A 25391-nucleotide genomic window follows, 5' to 3' on the forward strand; every position below is an offset into this window, starting at 1 on the left:
TCTGTACCTATTGCTAAACACCTTTACTTAGCACATTATTATCATGCTCCTACACTAATCAGCCTGCTCCTTATTGTAAATTCTGTTTTGTAAAGATCTTCACAAGGAATTTGGCACAGAGCAACATAGAGTATTACTAGCTATTATTTTAAGTTCAAAACATCAAGATAAGATTACGCATTCATGCATATTTTGCCATCAGCAGTGCAAATTAGCTTAGTGGCACTGGGTTTAAACAGTACAAGAAAAAAAAGAAGAGATCAAAGAATCAAAGTTTTCTGTTTTACAAATTTTGTTTTCTGTATTTTTGTTGCCCATAGATGATCATGGGTTTTCAATGATGTTTTCTCACCTAATTAATTTTTGTAAAGTAATGTGTCTGTTCTACAGTATTTCCAATTGCAGCATGTTATTAGTTTGGTTAATCTATTCTCACCACATCCATCACTGTCATTCTGCAGTGCGCTGTCATATGCATGACTTCAGTGTTTGTCTTGCCAATGCACATATTATAAGTATGAGACATTACAAGCATGCAATCATCCTGACATGATTTCACAGGGATTTTTAATTGATAATTCAGTGGTGTTCAACACTTAATGTGTATGCCATCCAATTATGTGGAATATGGCAATGTCCCTCACAGTATCGCAACGTACAATGAGAATAGTATCTATGTTGCATTATCAAGGTATATCAATGTGACAATTACAGTGATGTTAAATTGTTCTGTGTCCACATATGCATTTGTTGTATGACCTGAGATACACTGTAATATCTCTTCTAAGCACTTAGTTTTACAAATATTCCAATATCCAATTTCGCATAGCTATTGTGTCTTCTCCTGTGGTGCTTGCAACTGGGACATTTTTCTTTAGATGATGTAAGCTAGATAGGTAGGAAATTCAATACCCAGCATGGAAGGCGTGTGTGTTTGTGTGTGTGTGTGTGTGTGTGTGTGTGTGTGTGTGTGTGTGTGTGTGTGTGTGTGTGTGTGTGTGTGTGTGTGTGTGAGTGTGTTTGTGAGAGTGTGTGTGAGAGTGTGTGTGTTTTTGTTTGCATCTGTGTGCCTGTATCACTTGGTGGTGTATCCACGTCTACTGAGAATAATACATTTAACTGTTCTTACTGCTTCCTTTCCCTATTTTACAGTAACATTGTCTCTGAAACAAATGATGAGGTCATCAGGACAAAAGTGCAATCTCTCCCATCAGAGTCAGATGTCTCCTGTGATGCTTGCAACTACAAACCAGTAAGACAATGGAAAAGACACCAATAACTTGGATAAAAGATGCAGGAAACAACAGAACATCACCAGTATCACTACACAAGTATTTTATTGAGTGCTTTCATCTTGATAAAGATCAGACTTCTTAAGAATAACCAGTACATCAAATGCAGCACTTAAAATATCCACTCCTGCCCTCTCATTGGTCAAATCAACAGAACAGCCCCCTCCCATGTACTTTAAACATGAATACACCTTAAAAATATTACAGTACAAAATTCACATAATCTTAAGGTATAAATGCACATAAAAACATTTTTGCCATTTTAAAATCATAAATATAAAAATGTGTATTGCTGTTAGACAATAATATAAATATTTTTATAAAAAATAGGCATATTTAAGTTTCAATAATGGTCCTAATGACAACCTGTCATTCAGCCCAGTCAAGTTCACATGCATTGATTTTAATCTGCCACTTTAATTCTTCAAACTCAAGGAAATCATCAGAAGGCCCACCCTGAGGTTCCAAATCAATATGATCAACAGCACAAAATTTAAATACTAATGTGCTAAAAAGGGCATTGTTTTCATTTTTATGATTTATATCATAAATGTGTTGCTATACTCTTTATCTAAATGCCCTTTTTTGTTTCCTCCATGTAGAATCCATCACAGGACTGACATAAGGCCACATAAATCACACCTTTAGAATAACAATAGTATTTCTTTAATGGTTTAAGTGTTCCAAAATTCTTAATTTTAATTCTTTTCTGATTCACCATAAAATGGCACTGGGGGCATCTCCTACATTTGAAACTGCCGCCTTTTTTGACTTACTAACATTTTTCTCCAACATTCCCTTAAGGGAGAGTTCTTTCTTGTAAATTACAACTGGTTTGTCCTCCACCAAAGTGTGTATCTCAGGGTCCGTCTTAAATACCATCCAGTATTTCAAGATAATCTCCCATATGTCATAAAAATCATTATTGAAGGGTAAACGTAAAGCTCTATGAAAACCATTGTCCTTACTAAAGGTTGCTCCATCAGTCAGCCCAGTACTGGTGTCCAGAAGGGCTTTAAATGTACCACCCATTCCCTTTCACTTTACTTCCACAACTATAATGTCAGCAAATTCGCCCAGGTACCCTCTCCTCCCCAACATACCTTTCAATGCTTCACACTTGTGTGCAAGAAATCCTCAATTCCCCAGGACCATTCTTGCCAGCCTGATATGTTGTCCTTTCACCAATGCTCTTTTTTGGTGAGTGGGATGCCAGCAACAATAATGCAATACAGAGTTGGAGTAAGTAGTTTTTCTACATAAATGGGAGGTAAAGTTTTTTTTGTTGTAATCTTTTTTAATGGTGATGTCCAAATAATTACATTTATCCTTATTCACAGTCATAGTAAACTTCAAGAATGACATTGTCTCATGAATGCATTCAAAAAAGCTCTGTAACTTCTCTTCCCCACCTTTCCAAAATAGTGCTAAATCATCTAAATAATGCCCATAAAGGGACCAGCAGCTTTTGAAGGGTGACTCTAAAATATATAGGTCTTCCCAGTGTGCCAACACTGATGAGGTCAATGTTTTGCAAGTGAACTGAAACTATTTGAATGTCAGACATCTCCTGTGGTACCTGCATGTCTGACACTATTCTTAATGATGTGTAATTAGATAGGTAGGGCATCTGATTACAGCAGTGCTTAACTTCTGCATATGTGAATGCCAGTGCAGTCATGATTGTTTTACACTCATATGCAGTGGCAACTTTTACAAGCCCCGATTGGCTGTAAAAGTTACTTTACCAGATGCATCTTGACAATACACTGTTGATGTCATCCCTTCATAGATGCTATATGTCTCACTTGTGTTAATTGTTCTCCTGTGGCACTGACTGCTGATAATGTGCTGTATAAAATACAGCCATGGAAACTACTCTACAGAAAAAAATGTTAGGGGCTGATGTTGCTTTTCTGCATCTGTACATGCAACATGACCACATCTAAGCTGCTTTTGCTGCTAATAGACCTCAGTCAAGAAGGAGAAGGGGTGTTTGGACCCCATTTAACTTTTCATGGACTGCACGAGGTGTAAATACTAGAATGCTACAGGGTGGATACAGACATACTACAGGAACTCTGCAACCTCTGTCATCCTCAACTGAGAACAAGGGCAAACCAAGGGAAACCAATACCTGTGGAGACCAAGATATGTGTAGTACTTAGAATTTTAGCTACAGGAACCTTCCAGAGACCAACAGGGGGCATGCTGGTGGTGTCATAGGCATCAGAATCCAGGATCCTACATCAATTTCTGAATGCTATGCTACAGCATGCCAGTGACTACATATATTTTCCATGTACCCCTGAGGACACAGATACATCTATGCAGGATTTCTACCCCATAGCGCTCTTCCCTGAAGTTTTGGGTGGCATAAACTGTACGTACATTAAGATCAAAGCACCTCTTGGAGAACAAAGAAGGGTCTACATAAACAGAAAGGGTTTCAACTCCATTAACTGCCAGGTCTTGTGTAACACTAAGGGAATCATCCTGAATATGTGTGCTGGCAACCTGGCAGTTACCACGACTCCCATATCTGGCACAACTTTCAGCTCTACCAGAGGTTTTCAAGGGGGATATCACAAAAGGTCATTTACTGGGGGATACAGGGTATGCACTCAAACCATGGCTGATGACTCCCATCAGAAATGTGCAGACGGTCACAGAAGAATTATATAATGAGGCACATGCTCAAACAAGAAGTATCATAGAGCATGTGTTTCAGCTACTGAAGTCACAGTTCAAGTGCCTAGCTACATCGAGGGGGGACCTGCAGTACAATCGCAGTACCTGTGCTGAAATTTTCACTGTCTGTGGTATCCTACACAATATTATCCTGAGAAAACAGCTTCAACAGCAACAACAAGAGGAAGGGGCTTACATTCCACTACCACTGGAAAGGTCAGCACAGACGCACACAGGTAAGGACTCAGACAGGGAAACCACCATCTGCTGTTTGTATACGTAGATGTAGGTGTGCAAGTTATGCCCTCACCCTGACCAAGAGGCAATGGATAGCGCACATGCTGACCCCCTAAGGGGTACAACTTTCAATCTATGCACATACATACAGTAAAACTGATGCTAGCCAACAATCACAACCTTTACTTACCCATGTAATGGTTGTGTACTGCTAGCATCACACAGTCAGCTCCAAATGAAAACAGCTGTAACTGCAGGACTATCAAAGTAAATGTTGAACCTGGAAAAAGAAAATAAATGTGTAAGAGCACAAATGAATGGCAGATCCTAGCATATTGCTGATGTAACTTGCAAGTCTACCTAAGTGCAAGTGTAACTAAAGTAGAAGGAGTGTGAGTTTTACAGCAATGGCATCAATATACGACAGGATTGACTTATATCAATAGATATCTGGTGTTTATCAGCTAATAGGCCTCATGCACAAAAGATACACAGAATACAAAAGCCTGTAAGAAAGCAGTACAATTTTCAAAATAGCATCAACAACACAAATACACTAATCACTCATCATCTATGCACCCTATACATTAAAAAAAAAACATATAAATCCCTGAATCTGAAACAAGGAGATGGCTCAGTTATCATCATTTACACAGGGTGCTGTTTTGAAGGCTAATACAAAAGTAGTGGGTGTGCATGAGTAAGAAAGACAGGCAGGCAGACAAACATTTAGCTAATTATCAAATGGTCAGATGAGTCAGAATGAGTTGCAAGCCTCACAAATGACCCCTGTACCTGTTATGTGTGTGTGTCTGTATGGGCACTTGAGTTGAAAAGTGTGTAAGTGTTTGCCAACCAAAAGCCAAGCCATCTGCTAGCACTACTTCCTGGCATGTCAGATAGGTGTGAGCCATGCATAGTAGAGGTAACAGATCATACCTCTCAACTTTACAGATTTTCGCAGAATGTCCAGACTTTTTGACTCTTATTTTTTATCTGTTTCTCATAAAATTGTGTTTTTGGCAAATCACTGGTAAATTATTGAGGACTGACATCAGAAAAAGCACACATATGATTTTCAGCCTTCATATCCTTCAGAAAATTCGTGCACATACATAACCTGTTATTTTATCCACTTTATAAGTTTTTAAGAGAAATGTTTAAAACATGTCCCTACTTTAGGCCTTTTTGCCCCCCATTATTTGTGCCTTTGTCCAGATTTCTTGTTCTAACAGGTTGAGAGGTATAGTAACAGTTCATCAACATCACACCAGACCATGAAAACTGGTTCTGCTAAGAGTTGCAGTCTCATGTCCATACCCATGTCAGATGTGCTAGTTCTGCGTGAACATGACTGATGCCTGCTGGATGAACTGTCCTCATGACTATGCCCAGAAACTTGATGCCATGGCCTACTATATCTGGGTGTGGATACCTCAACCACTGATAGATCAGTGGAAGTTGTGCAACTACAGGAACAGGATCAGGCATGGTCACACTGGCTGACAGCAGATGGTGATGCTGACCAACAGCCACATGGATGCTGTTCCCCTCCCAGCAGACGTTCCATCACAGATACTGCCAGTTCTATCATATCATTCATCTGATCCACTGAATCAGGCACATGTTATGCATTCTAACCTATGCCGTATCTACAACCCTAAGCATGCTCTTGGAGGCCCTATTAGAATCTGCCTGTGCCTCCAGGATGGCCTGAAAGATAAGTCAAGTGGCACATAACCTCACACTAGGATCACGTGAAGGGTGGATAGCAGAACTCCTTCAAGCACCCCTACCAACCCTCTTACATGGCACCTCACCCACACTTTGGCTATGACTAGAGTCAGCTGGTACTGAAGCCACAGAAACCATACTATCCTGATTAAGTGTGTCACCCTCCACCTATCCAGTATCTGAGGGCTCAGTGGAATGTGTATGCATAGGCATTCTGACTGTGTCTGATGGAAATACAGGGGATGACTGAATTTGAACCTCAGTGTCAGATTCAACCTCTGCCCCTCCAACTGTGCCTCTGTTTGGCCACCATCATCAACAGAGCCTACTGATACTCTGACATCAGATGGTAGGAGTCATATACTTCCACTGTCAGGATTACCTGTGATAATAAGCAAGAAAAACAGGAACTAAATTACTACTACACTAAATATTAAGACACTTTATATGATAACCAAGGTAACACTGATCTAACTATCAGATGGTAGAGCAATACAGGCACTCATTATGCTCACCTTACACATCCAGATAAATGTATATATTACCTGAAGAATGGACATTAATAATCAAAAAAAATGCTTAACATGTGCAGATGACTCCACACTTTGTAGGGAGGATGGTCCTGGAAGAAATGAAGCAAGGGAAAGATGATAATTAACAATCATAATGGGAATAGCACAGGGTTGACAGGGAATATACAATCGACTATATGTCCTGTAAAAAATAGATGAAACTGAAACTTGCCTGACAAGTCCATCAAGACCCATGTGTGCTGAACATCTGTGTGATGTAGCTCTATTAACTCATCATTAGGTACAAAAATAAAACATTTTCACTACAAGTATTACTCAAGTCATATATTTTAGTATACAAGCAAATATAAAACTTTCCATATGCAAGTATACCTGGAAGCTGCTCCTGGGACACACTTCTCCTCCCAGCCACATCAATATTGACCTCATGCACACAGTGTAGAGTATCCACTGTGCTGTCTGGCTCTAACAGTGGATAGAAACTCTTCATTTGGTGTCAGTAGGGGCTTGGTAACAGGACCCCCCTCTGTAGCCAGCTGTTCTCGGGCAACTGCAGCTGCTTTCCTCCAGAAAGATAAAATCATATAAGTGGCCTAATGATGCACCTGATCATAATTCCTATTGTGACCTCCTACTGCTTTTGACATCATTAACTAAGTGGTTCCAAATCTCCATTCTGGCAGGCATATTACCATGTCCTCTCTCAAGCAGAAAGGCTCCATGGTGCCTCACAGCCTGTATTATCACTTTATTTCCAGAGTCACTGAAAGGGGGGGTTATATAGATTTGTAGGCTTGGGTGCCCCCTTGCTTATGTACACATTTGTCAACATTACACATTGGAAACACACTTTTCTTTTAGTAAAACTGAAGGTTATGTGGTTGTCTAACCTCCCCTTCACAAACAAATCAAGGTTTGTACAAGTAATGTCTTATGATTCCCACTGAAATATCAGGATGCCTACACATTTTTACAGAAAGCACTTGAAACACTCTACTCTACTTTTCTTCTTGCAGTACAGAATGGTAGGTAGCTCACCAACCTGCAAAGTAACAAATAAATGAAGATTTGTACAATCCATGGAACACCACAATATTAAATTTATATATGCTTTCCACACAATTATCAGGATGTGTACACATTTACAACAGAAAAGTCAGTTTATCAATGCAAGTTGACTTCTCACTGTACCCACCACTCCCATGGAGGTTTACATGGGCCATCTCAGAAGCGTACCACCAGTGTCAGTGACAATTACATTACATTTCTCTCCAAGAACATAAATATTGCAAAATCAAATTTAAAAATAATAGTTGTGCTGAAAGTTTAACCTGCAGAAATGTAAATGCCTGTGGTAACAGTGAAGTATAAGAAGTGCATACAGATAAAAGTTCAATTTTTGTTGGACATATAAATATATTTGTAACATTTTACAACATTTAGAATGTACTTGAATAATACAATAATACCTTAGCCAAATTATAAGCCTTCTCTACTGATAAATCTCCTTCAAAGGAATACCAAATCTCTGCTGTGTCCAAATACACAAGTCTCCTTACCTTCAATACCCCTAGCTACGCAATTATCTTTTTATAGTGTAGATTCAGGCCTCTGGGCATTTTGAAGATGCAAATGAGATGCAAACTCATTAGTATTGCTGCATACCAAACTTTTAACTTTGTGAAGCCCATGTAAACATAGTATAGACTCTCACAACTGAGAATGAATAGTGTGAGAGAGAAGGAAAACACAACAACTATAACTTCCCTGCAGTGGGTGGGTCAGTGAGGATACAGTTCCAAAGTATGGAACCAACTTTAGCAACCATTTAAATGAAACAAAACAGCACACATTTATAATTGTTTTCCATTAATTGCCAAACTTCCCTGCCTTTGCTGAAAAATGTTTTTCACTGTTGTGTATTGTTATCACACATTTAAAGGACAATGATAGTAAATGCACTATAGACTGCATGTCTGAAATTACAGCAAAAACATGAAAGAATGAACACAGTTTTTTTTATAATCACAGTCCAAACACAAGCGTGATATTCCAATGGCAATAAAATGAAAGTAAAATGTTCCAACAAGTCAGTTCATAAAACAAACATAAAATTTATTTAAACGAGTAAGCGCTTTCGCCAAAGGCTTCTTCAGACTCTTAAAACAAGGACAAACACCATGAACAACCTTTTTAAACACAACCATTACTCATCATTGGTTAAGTCACATCACATGTTCTATTCATTTAAAGGTACAAGGGCTGGTGTAATATTTACCATGCCAGTGAATCTATTGCACTTATAAAATCATAAAATATGCATCCAGGATTTATAATTCAATACATTTCAAGGATATACATGGTATACAACAAAACCATATATGAAAGTATATTGTACTGAACTGTAGACAATGTTTCAATGCGATCATGCATGAGATTTAAACTCAAGCTTTCAAAACATGTTAGTTTCATTGGGGTTGAAGATCAGCGAATATGCAGTTATCACACTAAGCTCAACTGTTAACAAATAACTTTGCCTTGAGTGAAATTTCAGTGCCATTAGAACATGCTTTCGTTACATCGGATTAAAAACAACGTTTATGCAATATCGTGCTCTCTCAACACTTTACATATAAACTAGTTCAATAGTTAGAAATCTGCCTTAGATGAAGTTTCAATGTCCTTAGAACATATTCGTTACATCAGACTTAAAAACAACATAAATACAAAGATCGCACTTTTCAATGCTACGTACAACCTGAGTGTGATTCTTTCACATATAAGATGTTCATAGCTTTTCAATTTGCTTACATTAGAACATTCTCGTTTCATCAAGATTAAAAACAAGCGTTAATGCAGAGTTCGTGTTCTCTCTACACTTTACATAAAACTAGCTCAATACTTAGCAGATATCTGCCTTAGATGAAGTTACCATGTACTTAGAACATATACGTTACATCAGACTTAAAAATAACATAAATACAAAGATCGCACTTTTCAATACTTCACATTACAACCTGGGTGTCGATTCCTTCACATATAAAAGTTCATAGCTTTTCAACTACTTACATTTAAAGTCACACTCATTGTGTATAATCAGCTTACTGCGGCGTGTTAACCTAACTGTATGTAAGATGCAGAATGCGTTAAGGCAGCTACTATGGAATGCATACGTATTTGTTGATTAAGTAAGGAATCATATAAACATTCAGTGGTTAACTTCGCCGTTTTAAGTGTGTATGGGCACTTGAGTTGAAAAGTGTGTAAGTGTTTACCAACCAAAAGCCAAGCCATCTACAGCACTACTTCCTGGCATGTCAGATAGGTGTGAGCCATGCATAGTAGAGGTAACAGATCATACCTCTCAAATTTACAGATTTTAGAATGTCCAGACTTTTGGCTCTTATTTTTGATCTGTTTCTCATAAAATTGTGTTTTTGGCAAATCACTGGTAAATTATTGAGGACTGACATCAGAAAAAGCACACATATGATTTTCAGCCTTCATATCCTTCAGAAAATTCGTGCACATACATAACCTGTTATTTTATCCACTTTATAAGTTTTTAAGAGAAATGTTTAAAACATGTCCCTACTTTAGGCCTTTTTGCCCCCCATTATTTGTGTCTTTGTCCAGATTTCTTGTTCTAACAGGTTGAGAGGTATAGTAACAGTTCATCAACATCACACCAGACCATGAAAACTGGTTCTGCTAAGAGTTGCAGTCTCATGTCCATACCCATGTCAGATGTGCTAGTTCTGCGTGAACATGACTGATGCCTGCTGGATGAACTGTCCTCATGACTATGCCCAGAAACTTGATGCCATGGCCTACTATATCTGGGTGTGGATACCTCAACCACTGATTGATCAGTGGAAGTTGTGCAACTACAGGAACAGGATCAGGCATGGTCACACTGGCTGACAGCAGATGGTGATGCTGACCAACAGCCACATGGATGCTGTTCCCTCCCAGCAGACGTTCCATCACAGATACTGCCAGTTCTATCATATCATTCATCTGATCCACTGAATCAGGCACATGTTATGCATTCTAACCTATGCATTATCACAACCCTAAGCATGCCCTTGGAGGCCCTATTAGAATCTGCCTGTGCCTCCAGGATGGCCTGAAAGATAAGTCAAGTGGCACATAACCTCACACTAGGATCACGTGAAGGGTGGATAGCAGAACTCCTTCAAGCACCCCTACCAACCCTCTTACATGGCACCTCACCCGCACTTTGGCTATGACTAGAGTCAGCTGGTACTGAAGCCACAGAAACCATACTATCCTGATTAAGTGTGTCACCCTCCACCTATCCAGTATCTGAGGGCTCAGTGGAATGTGTATGCATAGGCATTCTGACTGTGTCTGATGGAAATACAGGGGATGACTGAATTTCAACCTCAGTGTCAGATTCAACCTCTGCCCCTCCAACTGTGCCTCTGTTTGGCCACCATCATCAACAGAGCCTACTGATACTCTGACATCAGATGGTAGGAGTCATATACTTCCACTGTCAGGATTACCTGTGATAATAAGCAAGAAAAACAGGAACTAAATTACTACTACACTAAATATTAAGACACTTTATATGATAACCAAGGTAACACTGATCTAACTATCAGATGGTAGAGCAATACAGGCACTCATTATGCTCACCTTACACATCCAGATAAATGTATATATTACCTGAAGAATGGACATTAATAATAAAAAAAAATGCTTAACATGTGCAGATGACTCCACACTTTGTAGGGAGGATGGTCCTGGAAGAAATGAAGCAAGGGAAAGATGATAATTAACAATCATAATGGGAATAGCACAGGGTTGACAGGGAATATACAATCGACTATATGTCCTGTAAAAAATAGATGAAACTGAAACTTGCCTGACAAGTCCATCAAGACCCATGTGTGCTGAACATCTGTGTGATGTAGCTCTATTAACTCATCATTAGGTACAAAAATAAAACATTTTCACTGCAAGTATTACTCAAGTCATATATTTTAGTATACAAGCAAATATAAAACTTTCCATATGCAAGTATACCTGGAAGCTGCTCCTGGGACACACCTCTCCTCCCAGCCACATCAATATTGACCTCATGCACACAGTGTAGAGTATCCACTGTGCTGTCTGTCTCTAACAGTGGATAGAAACTCTTCATTTGGTGTCAGTAGGGGCTTGGTAACAGGACCCCTCTGTAGCCAGCTATTCTCGGGCAACTGCAGCTGCTTTCCTCCAGAAAGATAAAATCATATAAGTGGCCTAATGATGCACCTGATCATAATTCCTATTGTGACCTCCTACTGCTTTTGACATCATTAACTAAGTGGTTCCAAATCTCCATTCTGGCAGGCATATTACCATGTCCTCTCTCAAGCAGAAAGGCTCCATGGTGCCTCAGCCTGTATTATCACTTTATTTCCAGAGTCACTGAAAGGGGGGGTTATATAGATTTGTAGGCTTGGGTGCCCCCTTGCTTATGTACACATTTGTCAACATTACACATTGGAAACACACTTTTCTTTTAGTAAAACTGAAGGTTATGTGGTTGTCTAACCTCCCCTTCACAAACAAATCAAGGTTTGTACAAGTAATGTCTTATGATTCCCACTGAAATATCAGGATGCCTACACATTTTTACAGAAAGCACTTGAAACACTCTACTCTACTTTTCTTCTTGCAGTACAGAATGGTAGGTAGCTCACCAACCTGCAAAGCAACAAATAAATGAAGATTTGTACAATCCATGGAACACCACAATATTAAATTTATATATGCTTTCCACACAATTATCAGGATGTGTACACATTTACAACAGAAAAGTCAGTTTATCAATGCAAGTTGACTTCTCACTGTACCCACCACTCCCATGGAGGTTTACCTGGGCCATCTCAGAAGTGTACCACCAGTGTCAGTGACAATTACATTACATTTCTCTCCAAGAACATAAATATTGCAAAATCAAATTTAAAAATAATAGTTGTACTGAAAGTTTAACTTGCAGAAATGTAAATGCCCGTGGTAACAGTGAAGTATAAGAAGTGCATACAGATAAAAGTTCAATTTTTGTTGGACATATAAATATATTTGTAACATTTTACAACATTTAGAATGTACTTGAATAATACAATAATACCTTAGCCAAATTATAAGCCTTCTCTACTGATAAATCTCCTTCAAAGGAATACCAAATCTCTGCTGTGTCCAAATACACAAGTCTCCTTACCTTCAATACCCCTAGCTACGCAATTATCTTTTTATAGTGTAGATTCAGGCCTCTGGGCATTTTGAAGATGCAAATGAGGTGCAAACTCATTAGTATTGCTGCATACCAAACTTTTAACTTTGTGAAGCACATGTAAACATAGTATAGGCTCTCACAACTGAGAATGAATAGTGTGAGAGAGAAGGAAAACACAACAACTATAACTTCCCTGCAGTGGGTGGGTCAGTGAGGATACAGTTCCAAAGTATGGAACCAACTTTAGCAACCATTTAAATGAAACAAAACAGCACACATTTATAATTGTTTTCCATTAATTGCCAAACTTCCCTGCCTTTGCTGAAAAATGTTTTTCACTGTCGTGTATTGTTATCACACATTTAAAGGACAATGATAGTAAATGCACTATAGACTGCATGTCTGAAATTACAGCAAAAACATGAAAGAATGAACACAGTTTTTTTATGTTGGAGGTAGGCACAGGAGAAAAAGAGAAGGCAGTGTGGAGATTACTAGTTGAAGGTGTGGGTTGGAGGGGAGGGGGGTTGTGTTGTTTAGCTAGTGATAGTATGGTTTGTGTGAAGTGTGTGTTGAATGTTGTTGTATCTTTTGGCTTTTCCCGGTTAGGGGTTGCCACAGTGGAGCTCCCATCTGCTAATGATTGGCAGTAGATTTTTACGTGCCGAGTTGCCAGCCCTGATGCACAACCTTCAACGAAGGTACGCCCATTATGTCTCCACACAGAAGACGCTTTAGCTGAGAATCGAACAGGTGGTGCTGTGGTAGCATTGTCGCCTCACAATAAGACGTTGTCCTGTTCGATTCTCAGCTAAAGCATCTTCTGTGTGGAGACATGCATGAATGGGCGTACCTTTGTTGAAGGTTGTGCATCAGGGCTGGCAACTCGGCATGTAAAAATCTACTGCCAATCATTAGCAGACTGGAGTTCTGCTGTGGCGACCCCTAACCGGGAAAAGCCAAAAGACACAACAACAACAAAGTGAAGACAGAGCTGCATTTCTGCAAATTTATTCATAAATGGTTTGTGGTCAGATGTTGCACTAAATGTGTAAGCCACATATGTACAGCCAACTCAGAATGTAAAAGTGCATGTTCTGTTAATGCTGTAGAGGAAATGTGAATTGCATGCATGCATATTTGATTGTTTTTACAGTTATGTCTCTGGCAAAGAGAGAGATAACACACTCATCTGTGTGTTGTAATTAGTCTGATAGCTCAACTCCAGAGCTGTGTAATTCTTTAGCATGTGTTTAACTCTTTTTTTTCTCTTATTAACATTTATGCAGTGCATGGCTTAGTGCAAACATAGTCAAACTCATAAATATTTAAAAATTGATGTCAGTTGCCTTACAAAGCACAATCATGCTTAGCTGCATGGTGTGGAAGTCAGCACCTTGGTTGATAATGACAGCATAACTTACATTTGTGAACCAAATGTGTGCGTGTGTATGTTTGGGGGTGGGGGCACACCTTGTAAAGGCAGACAATGCATATGATAGGTAGACCATTGTTCGAGTTCCACATTATTTTGCATGTTGTTCACCTATGTACAAACAGATTTCAATGTTGCAGACAAAAAAAAGAAACATTATTACTTGCTTCGCATTCCTTCGAACAAACAGGCTAATCAGCATTGTACGGCCATCAGCACTCTGGACAGTAGTACTTGAAAAAATACATCCTTGAATTTTTGCTGGTGCTATTTCTTTTCAGTTTGCTGGAACTTCTAGTTTCATTTTCTGTCAGTTATATGGGAAGTTACAAGGAAAAGTTCTGGGTCGTACGTTATCTGAACAATGTTATAATCCTGCCCTGTTTTTCCTCGGGGTCATTTATAGATCATAGAATAACTGTGAAAAGAATAAAGAAAAAAAACATTTTATTCTGTGATGTAGTCTAGGAGGCCTTATTTTGATATAGCATTACCATGTCTTGGACAAACTTTTTTTAATGTTGTCTCCTCTAGAATTCTACTATTAAACTGGATAATTATAATTATAGGTTCATAGGCTCATAGGAGGTTACTAGGCTAATGGCCCAGGAGCCCTTACAAGCCTAGCCATGTTTATCCCAAGTTGCCCCATTTGTCTGTAGTTAGGTGAGCTAAGTTCACAGATGTATGAGTCTATGGTAATTAATACTGACTGCCCCTCTCCATGAGGGACATAGCTGTCACCCCAGAAGTGAATTTACGGTCACCCATCCATTAATCTAGGTAGGGTCAGGGAGGTACCCTGCTTCACCAGAATGGGAAGCTTGTTCCAGAGAAGGGGTAATATCTGGGAGATGTACATACTGCTCTAGCATGATTTGATCATGTCAGAGGTGAAGTTAAGATCTCTGTAGTGAGTGATCCTCTTGCAGTTTGATTTATGAATGTGTAGCATTTCCATCAGGGCCAGGGCAGAGACTGCCCTGTAAGCCAGGAACAGGTCAACCTTTAGCAGCCTGTAGGAGACACTGTACAGTGACAGGAATTTCAGTCTTTCTGCATAGAAATTGTTTTGTGTACCCTCTATTTTCTTGGTGGTTTCTCAAGCTATTGCAGGTGTCTGGTGAAATAAATGCAAAAGGAAACATTGTACTCAATTATTGGTTTGATGAGGGCTAAGTATAAAGGGATTATAAGATTCTTAGATCTAGATGCAATAGCTTTATTTATGAGATGTGCCACATAGAATGATTTCCTTACCACTGTGGATATGTGGTGGTTGAAGCTGAGATTGCCATCAACCTGAGTACCCAGATAACATACCACTGGGTCTAAACTTAGGGGGTGCTAATGTAATTAGCAGGGATGCTAGCTTTATGAAAGGGAATAATATGTATTTTTTTGTATTTAGCTTAAATCAATGCATTTGGTAACCATCATTTGTCTGTGTTAACCCGTTCTGTAGTGTAGTAGCATAGTTGGGAGACTCAGTGATTGCTCTCAGTTTGCAATTGTCAGAAAGCTTGGTCAGCCACAGGCCATCCACCTTTGCCTGGACTTCTGAGAAATAGATTCTTAACAGTAAAGGGCACAGCAGAGAGCCCTATGGTATGCCACTGGTGACTGGTCTTTTGCTAGAGGTGAAGTCACCCACTTTGACAGTATGTGTCCATCGGTGTGCATGTTAGCTACTCATCTGGTGATATAGGGGTTAATTCCCAATTGGGAGAGTTTTTTTATAATACTTGAATGGGAGATTGTGTCCAATACCTTGACTAGGTCAAGGCAGGCAGTATGCAATGTCTTTCCCTCATCCAGGTCCTTGGTGGCTTTCTCGAAGAAGTCAACCAGGTTTGATAGACATGATCTAACCTTAATGAATCCTAATTGGAAAAAAACTTTCTTCTCAAAAGAGAATTGATTTGGCAATTGAGTTATAATTATATAAACTTGATAATAAATTTGATTTAAATATCATTTGTTTTATCTGTTTATTTATCTTTGTTAATTTCTTGTCAGTGCAACAGTTTGTAGTTATACAACTGATTTGAATACTTTACCTCAGGTATGCTTTCTGTTTTTCCTGTTGTCATTACAACCACTTTAAATAAATACTTTCTTTTCATTTCTAGTAGCTGTCAGTTTCATTTAATTACAGGCTCTAGTTACATCTGTGACCATATTTTACTGATTAAGACAGTGGGTTTCAGACATAGGGCCAGATTCCAAAAGACTTGCTCTCAGTATAAATCTGCCCCGATTCCAAAAGAATTGCCCTCAGCGTGATTGTCTTATTTTGGTGTAAGTGCTATATATAAGCAGGGTTAAACTGGAGGCCAGATTCCAAAAGACCGGCTCTCAGCCTGCTCTCAGTGTAAGTCGTCACTTAAACTGAGCACAAGTCTTTTGGAATAAGGCCCACAGTGGTCTGCTTCTACTTAGAGAATATTAGAATATTACCATTATTTGACCCCCCCCCCCATTAATCTATTCCATCTGTATTCCATTTTTATTAGATTATTTGTCCTGTTACTTCTAGGCATATATTACTACAGATTCACAAAGCTAAAGCCAGTAAATTACAATGTTTAATTTTGACTATGAGCATATTAAGACAGTTTGCATGTTTTATTTTAGACAAATCTGTATTGTTTTTTTTCTGTAGTTACTGATGATAGTTCAGTTTGCAATTATGGATATCGTTTTTAATTTTTAATTTTTAATTTAATTTAAATATTGGGCTTACTATTGCAACTTTTTAGTGTCATTCTTATATGATCTGAGAATACTCTGCATCTGTTTTTAACTGCTTCTACTGTGTTGATACTTCTCCCTGTAGTTCACCTAAGTAGTCTAAGCCAAACTTTTCAAAACAATATTTTTAACAAAATCATTCCCTCTAGTATGATGCTATTCTAAGCTCCCACATTGTCTCTCTTCATTCATTTTAAATTGACTGTCCAGATCTGACCCATTCAAAGCTCCTAACTATACTCATTAAATGATCCAGTGTTCATGCTCTTCATAAAAGTAATTTTCCATTCACAAAAAAAAGACATCATTACTACAGATTAATTTTGCTTTTTCTCTTAACTAGCAGAGTTGAACCCAATCCTATCCTAATTCATTAGAATGATATTTCCTCAATCCCATTTATCACCGCTTAGAAAATCCCTTTCTTACTACAAGAATCAAGAATAAACTCAAATTACTTGTTACAATTTTTATTACATAGCCCTGGCACAATTATAATGACCAAGTCTTAGCTAAAGCAAGATATCTCTGGCATTAATCTGTACTTTCCAGACTACCATTACTTAATCAATGACAGCAACTATGTTAGAAGAGAATGAGGAATGTATAAATGTCTTTAAACTCACTTCCCCTTGACAAGCTTACATCAGTAATGACCATATCACTAATTAATTACTTCTCTTTTTAATCAGCATTGTAAACTCTACTTTGCAGCAACACGCTTCCTTCCTTCCACTAATAAAAATAAATTTCCAAAGCATTATAAATCTAACTGTAGATCATATTCCCTCTCCTTCTCCATTATTATTTTAGGAGACTGTAATAAAAGCCTACTTGACTGTCTGTAAAATTGCATTAATGAATTTTTGTCTGACTTTTGCCTTATTTGATTAATGATCCTACACATCCCAAATTTAAATAAGAAAATTTGGTCTCTAGACCTGTTACCAACAAATATTCCTGCATTATTCTCTCCCGTTACAGTCCTCCAAAATGATTATTTTCCAGCTCTTTCTTTTCACTTAAAACTTTACCTTCAAACAACAGTCTATGAATCTTATTCCATCCTTGATGTCAGAACACCTGTAAACAAAATTCTGTTGGCTAATCCCTTGTTCTTCAAAGTTTTTATCCTGATTCAACAGCAAATACCCGGACCTCCATTTTCCATGTCTTGCAGAAGCAATGCTTACTCATGACTACTAGACTAATAAAACCACAAATAAATTACTGGCTGACATCTGAGCTAAAAGCTTAAAAATGAAGTATGATATCTTAGGAAAGAATCAAGAGTTTCTCCTGACTATGATTGGGTTGGTATTTTAGTCAAAAACATCATAAGACATAACAGATACCTAGTTTTCAGAACCTAATAATCCCAAATTTGAGCAATCCACAGCAGTTCTAGAAACAAGTAACTTTGGCAGTGGTTATCAAAACATTGCTACATTCTACTTTCCAAAGTTGATCATGATATCATATGCTTCCATCCAGTGCCATCATACATCTCAACTGTCCAGATTTTTACCACACATTTGCTCTGTTCCTCATAAAATGTGTGATTTTCTGGACAATCATTAAGGGTGGAATTCACTAACTAATAATACAGATTTGAGTTTCAGACTCCATATCCTTCAAAAATGCATGCTAATACCAAGCCTGCAATTCTAGGAACTTTTTTAAATCTATAAGAATAATATTTATAATCTATACCTGAGTCTGAACAGTTGACCCCCATAATTTTTAACTTTGTCTGGGCTAAGAGGTTGAACGGCATATCCACCATGACTTTCTTAAACAATTTACTTCCTTATCCCAAACTATTTCCACTACCCCTTCTAATGCCATTGTCTGCTACTGTACCCTTCCTAGAGATCCCTTTAACACTAATAAATTCATTTCTTTTCTACTTTCATTATGTAAAAAGAAGAAAAGTAATAGGAAAAAAGTCTCTGTCCATCATTGCCTCACTTCAAGTAGTCACCATTTACTCATCTGGTTTCTCTTGCATTTAAAAAAACATCTTGTCACCTATCACCCCTTTTCTTTATGGAATAATGTTGACCTACAGGAGAAAATTTCAGTGAATGCTAAAACCACAAAAATAACTTGCTAAAAGATGCTCTTAGTAAAGCTCATTTTTCAGCATACTTCTCTTGAGAGGAGGGATGCACCTTCTCCACCATACTTAAATATACCTACTCCATGACTGCAAAACAAGAGGGGGAAGGGAAAGCTTCACTGGTGCTGAATGTAGCTATCAGTAAATTTACTTTTCTTTTAATTGTTCTCCTCTAAGTGCCATACATCCCTCATGCAGTGGTCAAGTATCGATGTCCATCCTACCCTGAGATCTCCTGATTGCTCTTTCTGGGTAACCACAATATAGCCCTTCAAGAATATATATATATATATATATATATATATATATATATATATATATATATATATATATATATATATACAATTTATTTTTACTTGCATGTAATTAGGTAGTCATTTATTTGGGTGGCTTTGCAAAGAATTATGCTATACATTGTTTCTTCATGAGTTAGATATATTGCTTTCTTTATTTACAAATAAAATAGTTTACTAAATTAGTTTGATGCTTTGTGTATGTACTTTTCTTAATTCAGTTTACACAAATGTATATCTGCTTGAATTTGACTATTTTACTGCACATTTATTTGTGCTTGTCTGCATTTGTATTGTTTTCATCTTCCTATAGAATTTCTTAGAATATAATTACAGGCAGGTCTGAAGTATTCATGGAAGATTAGTGCTCTGCCCCACATAACAAATTCAAATTAACTAAGTAAATAAATAAATAAGCATTGAGTGCTAAGCTTTTTCTTCCCCCTATATAAGTGAATACAGTTATATCCCACATTTACTTCATTTTCTTCCATCATAAAAATGTACCTTAACTTCCCTAATGCAATAAATTTTCCCAATTTTGCCAGCTCCTTGACATTGAGGTTTTATCACTAATTAAACTACTGATGACCTGAGGTCACCTGTCAGCCTAGTCAGTACGAGATCTGAACAGAGATAGATGGAAGTGAACATCGAAGACTGGCTCACCTACAGCAGGCAAAGAGTATTGTCTGCCATTCTGTTGTAGGAGCATCATTTGGAGGAGGAATATTTATTAAAATAAAAATATATCCATAATGATCAAAACAACAAGCATAAATCTGCAAAATAAAAAAAATATATAACATATTAAGTAAAGAACATGTTCAACCTAGTCCTAATGTAATGCAAGTTTTTCACTCCCTAACATGGCTTTTACATCTACAGCTAAAGGGGCCTTTTCTCTAACTTCAAAGTCTCTTATTCAGTGGGTAACCTTTTTTAATTAAACAAATGTCTTGTCTTCGATATATAACAGTACAAAATCCCAAACACCACCCTCTAGATACCACAAGTATGTCCCAGTTTTTATCCCACACACTATATTCCACAATTCATATCTAACATGCTATAATGAGTTCATGTTCCATTTGTTGGCCAGAAAAGTCAAAATTATCTAATAAAAGAACATTCAACAGGTTAATGAGCAATAGCTGATTCTGGATATCAGCAGTCTGCTACACTACCCTACTTCCCACTGATTTGTGAGACTAATAGCATTTACTAGAGCCCTTTTCTGAAACATTTCAATTCACATCTCACACATAAACTAGCAGTTGTCAATAATTTTTCATCTTTGCAGTTAGAAACATTGTGTGTGCAGTTGTCCCAAGCCAGACACTTTTTACCTATCATGCAAAGCAATGCATGAAGCTTTTTCAAAATTAACAGCATGGAAAAGTAGTGCAAAGCCTGCAACTCATTAAATATCCTGCTTTTGGCCATAACAGGGATAACAATAAGAAAGTGTATTTCTGAGTAGTGGTTGCAGTATGCAACAAGAAACTTGTGTAAAAATGGCACATGTATGCATCTCGATACAGCTCAGCACATGCATGCATGCTCAGAAATGGCAAAATGGAAAAAGCAGCTAGCATTCTTTAAGGCTCAGTCATCTACTTTTTCATGAAATTAAGGAATGAAATGGGAGCACAGGGAAGTTATGAAAAAAACTGGGAACCAAGCAGAAGAAGCAAATATATGGAAAGGCTAAGGAATGAGCAGTATGGTGATGTAGAAAGTGGTGTATTTTTTTGATTGGAATAGACTGCCATTTTAAATAGATAAAGATAAAGTAAGTTGGAGAAGGAAGGAAGGAAGTTAAGAAATCAAAAAAATAAAATAGCAGCCAAAACAAAAGCAAGTACAACAAAAGCAAATCTATATCAAAACACAAACTGCAAATAGGCAGCCATGAATAAGGGTACTTATTTATTGAAACAGAACAACAGTAAGGAAGGGGAATACAGCGGAGTACAAAGCATCAGGCAAACAGAGAGAAGACAATTGTGATTTGGAGGACTGGACAGCAAACAAGGGCAGTCATAGACACAAAGAGTTGGGGAAACACTGTGATGGGGGATGGGGGGTTATACAGAGCAATATCACCTTGCCCATGTGGGAACCAATAGAACCAATAGAAGATCAGATCCCCACCTTGGGCCACACTTCTTAACTTGCATACATTGAAAACAGGAACAAAGGCCCTTGAAAAGAAAGATTATTCCGAGCTGATATACATATATATATATATATATATATATATATATATATATATATATATACATATATATATATATATATATATATATATATATATATAAAACCAGTAGGGGCTGTGGGATTAATTTTGAATGTGGTTAGAGTTTGTAGATATTTTTTTCTGTCAGTATTTTAGAGTTTGCATATTTTTGTTGTCAATATTTTTGTTGATATTATGCTATTTACATTATTTTAAGTATATGTATTCAAATACTTAAATAAATGTAAATGTCAATATTTTTCTCTCATTCTCTGTGATCCCTCATTGGCTTCTTCTTCCCATTGGTAAAGGGGGTCTGGTTGGCACCTATTGAGTTCATCGTAGTGGTGCATACACTGCTTACCAACTCTTGGGATGCCAGAGACATTAGTCATAGCTCTGGTGAAATGTCGCCAGGCATCCACTTTACACTGGAATACCTCATATGAGGCTCAGCAAATGGTCCCAGTGGAGGTAAACAAAGATTTTGTTCTCTTAAAAGCCCCATCAGGTTGCCCTACAAGTGACAGTTCTCTCAGACGCAATAGCCATTCTAAAAGCCCCCGACCTGAGAATCATGGCTGGCATCTCACTGTCATGCCCATTTCCCACTGCAAGATTTATCACAAAATGTAGAGCAACTCAGTAGCACACTTAGTGGCAGCGTTGATAAGGGATCATACCACTTTTGAACACTCTTGCTATATAGATTTGAAAGCATAAAATATGGCAACCAGGTGTAGCTGCATGGCACGTACTCTTACTAAGATACTGTTTATACTCTAGAGCACCCTCAAGCTTCACAGGTTTAGTCTGGAACATACATGAAGGCCCCTCACAATATTTACATGCCCACGCATGCACAATGCACCTTGCAAGTGTTCAGGTATTTGCAGGATGATTTGTGTAATGTGCAGACTGACCATTTCTGAGACATTCGTGAGTCTTATGCTCATTCATATAATTAACATACCCAGAGGCCCAAATCAGAAGAATATAAGCATGTGCAGCTGTAGACAGCCTCATTCCACTATGGAAGAAGTTGAAGCACTACAGGAGGAAAACAAGCTACAGAGGGTTTCAATAAAGAATAATGTAGAATGCTGAATTATAGCTTGCTTCAGATATGTGCACTTTCTTTAATAGTTATATTTGTAAATATAGGTACGCATACTTTTCAAGTGTCCAGAATTTCTTATAAAAATGTTTGTTTTCTGGCAAATCATTAAGGATTGAAGACACTCAATAATGACAGACATTTCAGTTTTAGAATTTATATCCTTCAGAAAATACATGACAATTAAAAACCTGCTATTCTAGTAACTTTCTAAGTTCATAAGATAAATATTTAAAATCTATCCCTGATTTTGGGACTTTGCTTCCCCCCACTATTTTTGGCTTTGTCCAGAATTCCTGTGCTATGATGTTGATTGGTATGCAGATATATCAATGTTTTGCAATTGCAAATACGTGTTGGGGGAATTATGAAGATAGCTGACTGACCTTTGATCAAGGGAAGAGGTAGTAAGAATGAGAATTAAAGTGTTGTGCACAAGGGCTATGAAGGTTAATGGAAGATTCACCCAGCCAATCTGTGCAGTGCAGCTCTTAAAGGAAGTAGGCCAACCAAGACATAGGACAGGGTGGCTCACATCTTTGGAGGGGTACTAAATATGTGCAGTTCACATATGAATGGAAACAGCAGCAACATGAAAATGCTGCACTGACTGTATAAGAGTACGGGGCTATAAAAATTGTAATGGCCATGTGGGAAATTGATCAAAGTAAGATGTAACTTATGAGGTGTTCAAAGAATGTCATATGGCACAGTGCACGCAAGACAACATTTGATGTGAAGAGCCCTGGGAACACTGTCAGATTAGTTACCTGTAAGTCATAAGTGTGTGTGTGCTGCAGGTCTAGGCTACTGGTATTTGCAGGCCTGTCAGTCTTGAAAGGTTGTGGGTGGACTCCTACCTGTAGGATTAAAACTCCCATTTGGATATACAGAAAAGGATGTATACAATAAAGTTGAAAGTGGGCAGGGGCAGTCAGTATTGGCATGGTGACATGATGGTTTTTCATGCATGCAGCTATTTGCTTGGCAAAAAAGCATGAGAAAAGCAGGGTTTTCACAGAGAAGAAGAGTAGAAAGAGCCAGTTCTCTGATACAGAGAATGAGGTACTACTGCCAGCATCCAGTCTCCATGGCTGACATTCTTCAGGCAGGATGCTGCTGTCTCGCTCTAACATGATTGTGCTTGGCAGGATCATGTGGTTAACATCAATACTGTCAGTAGCCAGGACCACAGTAATGAGTAGGTCAGGTACAGGATCACCAAAATTACCCTAAGTCTTTGAAGACATGCTGGACATCTTCCACAGGAAGGTAGTTTGACAGGAGGCGGGCCATTGATAGAGCCATCTTTGACAGAGATGGAGGAGCCCCTGACCTCTGCCAAAGTGGCAACTTGGTGCCAAGCTCCAACTTGCCACAAGAATATCCCATGCAGATACCCCAGGTGAGCATTTTCAGATCTATTTTACAGTATGCTTATTTTCAATTTCTCCAGTATTCATCATGTCTCACTAATGTTATGTGTTTCACGTATTGTAAGAATATCAGGGGTACATCTTCCACAAGTGCCTGTGTAAGGTAAGATATTATACATTACTTTTGATATACACTGTAGTATTCAGTATGCATTGTGGCCATAAGCTACAGGTGGCCGGATATACTTATACTGGCTTTTGTGCCTTGCTGTGTTCACAGATGAATCTCTCTCTAACACCACCACCATGGAACTTCCACTGCTTGATGTTGTTGGATCATCTGACTTTGATGATGATAACCATGATCAGCTGGTATAGCCGGGTAGTTCTGTGTCTGTGTATTGGTATAGGGACTAAATACAATATATCCCCTACTCAGACCATGGACACAGCATCAGTGGCTGTTGCACTCGAGACACACACACCACACAGGGAGGACAAGTTTCACTGACACAATCATAGCAGTCCGACATCCTCAATTGGCCAGTCATCAGTGTCTGCCACAAGCTTTATATAGCACAGAAGGAGCACACATGAAGGGAAAATACTGGTGCACTTCAGAAGTACGGGCAATGCCTTTCCCCCTAGTAAGCCAACATATGTGCAGAGCCACTGAGGATGCACAGGTTAGTACCACCACACCTTTTCCAAGTTGATACAGATAATTAAGGGTGTGCAGAATAATTTCCAAGAGTGTATGTCCTATACATGTAGGAGTTTTGATAAACTCAATCACAAATCATGTCCTCATTGACTTATGTGCCATGTGACAAATGTCATCCATGCAGCTGATGTAGTTATCCCTCCACTGATGGCACCATCATGGGGTATTGATGCCCAAGGTCATGTTCATGCAAAACTAGGATGATCACACCAACACTGGTAATGGCAGTGCCTACAGGCATGAGACAGTGTCTCCAGGATTGTGTTGGTTGAGGTAATGGCACATCTGGTAATGGATGTGGTCATAGTCACATAGAACAACAACATCTAGCCAAGGTTGTGGTATTCACCACACAATTCCTGGTAGAGACAGTTTTCATGAGGAGGAAAACAAAGAGATGCACAACAATCTATAATGCAGGCAATGGACCTGCCCAGTAGATCAAGTTGCAGTGCTGCCATTACTACTGGTTCTATGTCACAGCATATGCATACACATACACACACACACACACACACACACACACACACACACACACACACACACACACACACACACACACACACACACAAACACATACCACTACAG

Source organism: Protopterus annectens, chromosome 9.part0, assembly GCF_019279795.1.
Source record: "Protopterus annectens isolate FY-2018-M chromosome 9.part0, PAN1.0, whole genome shotgun sequence".
In the NCBI taxonomy this organism is placed as follows: Eukaryota; Metazoa; Chordata; order Ceratodontiformes; family Protopteridae; genus Protopterus; species Protopterus annectens.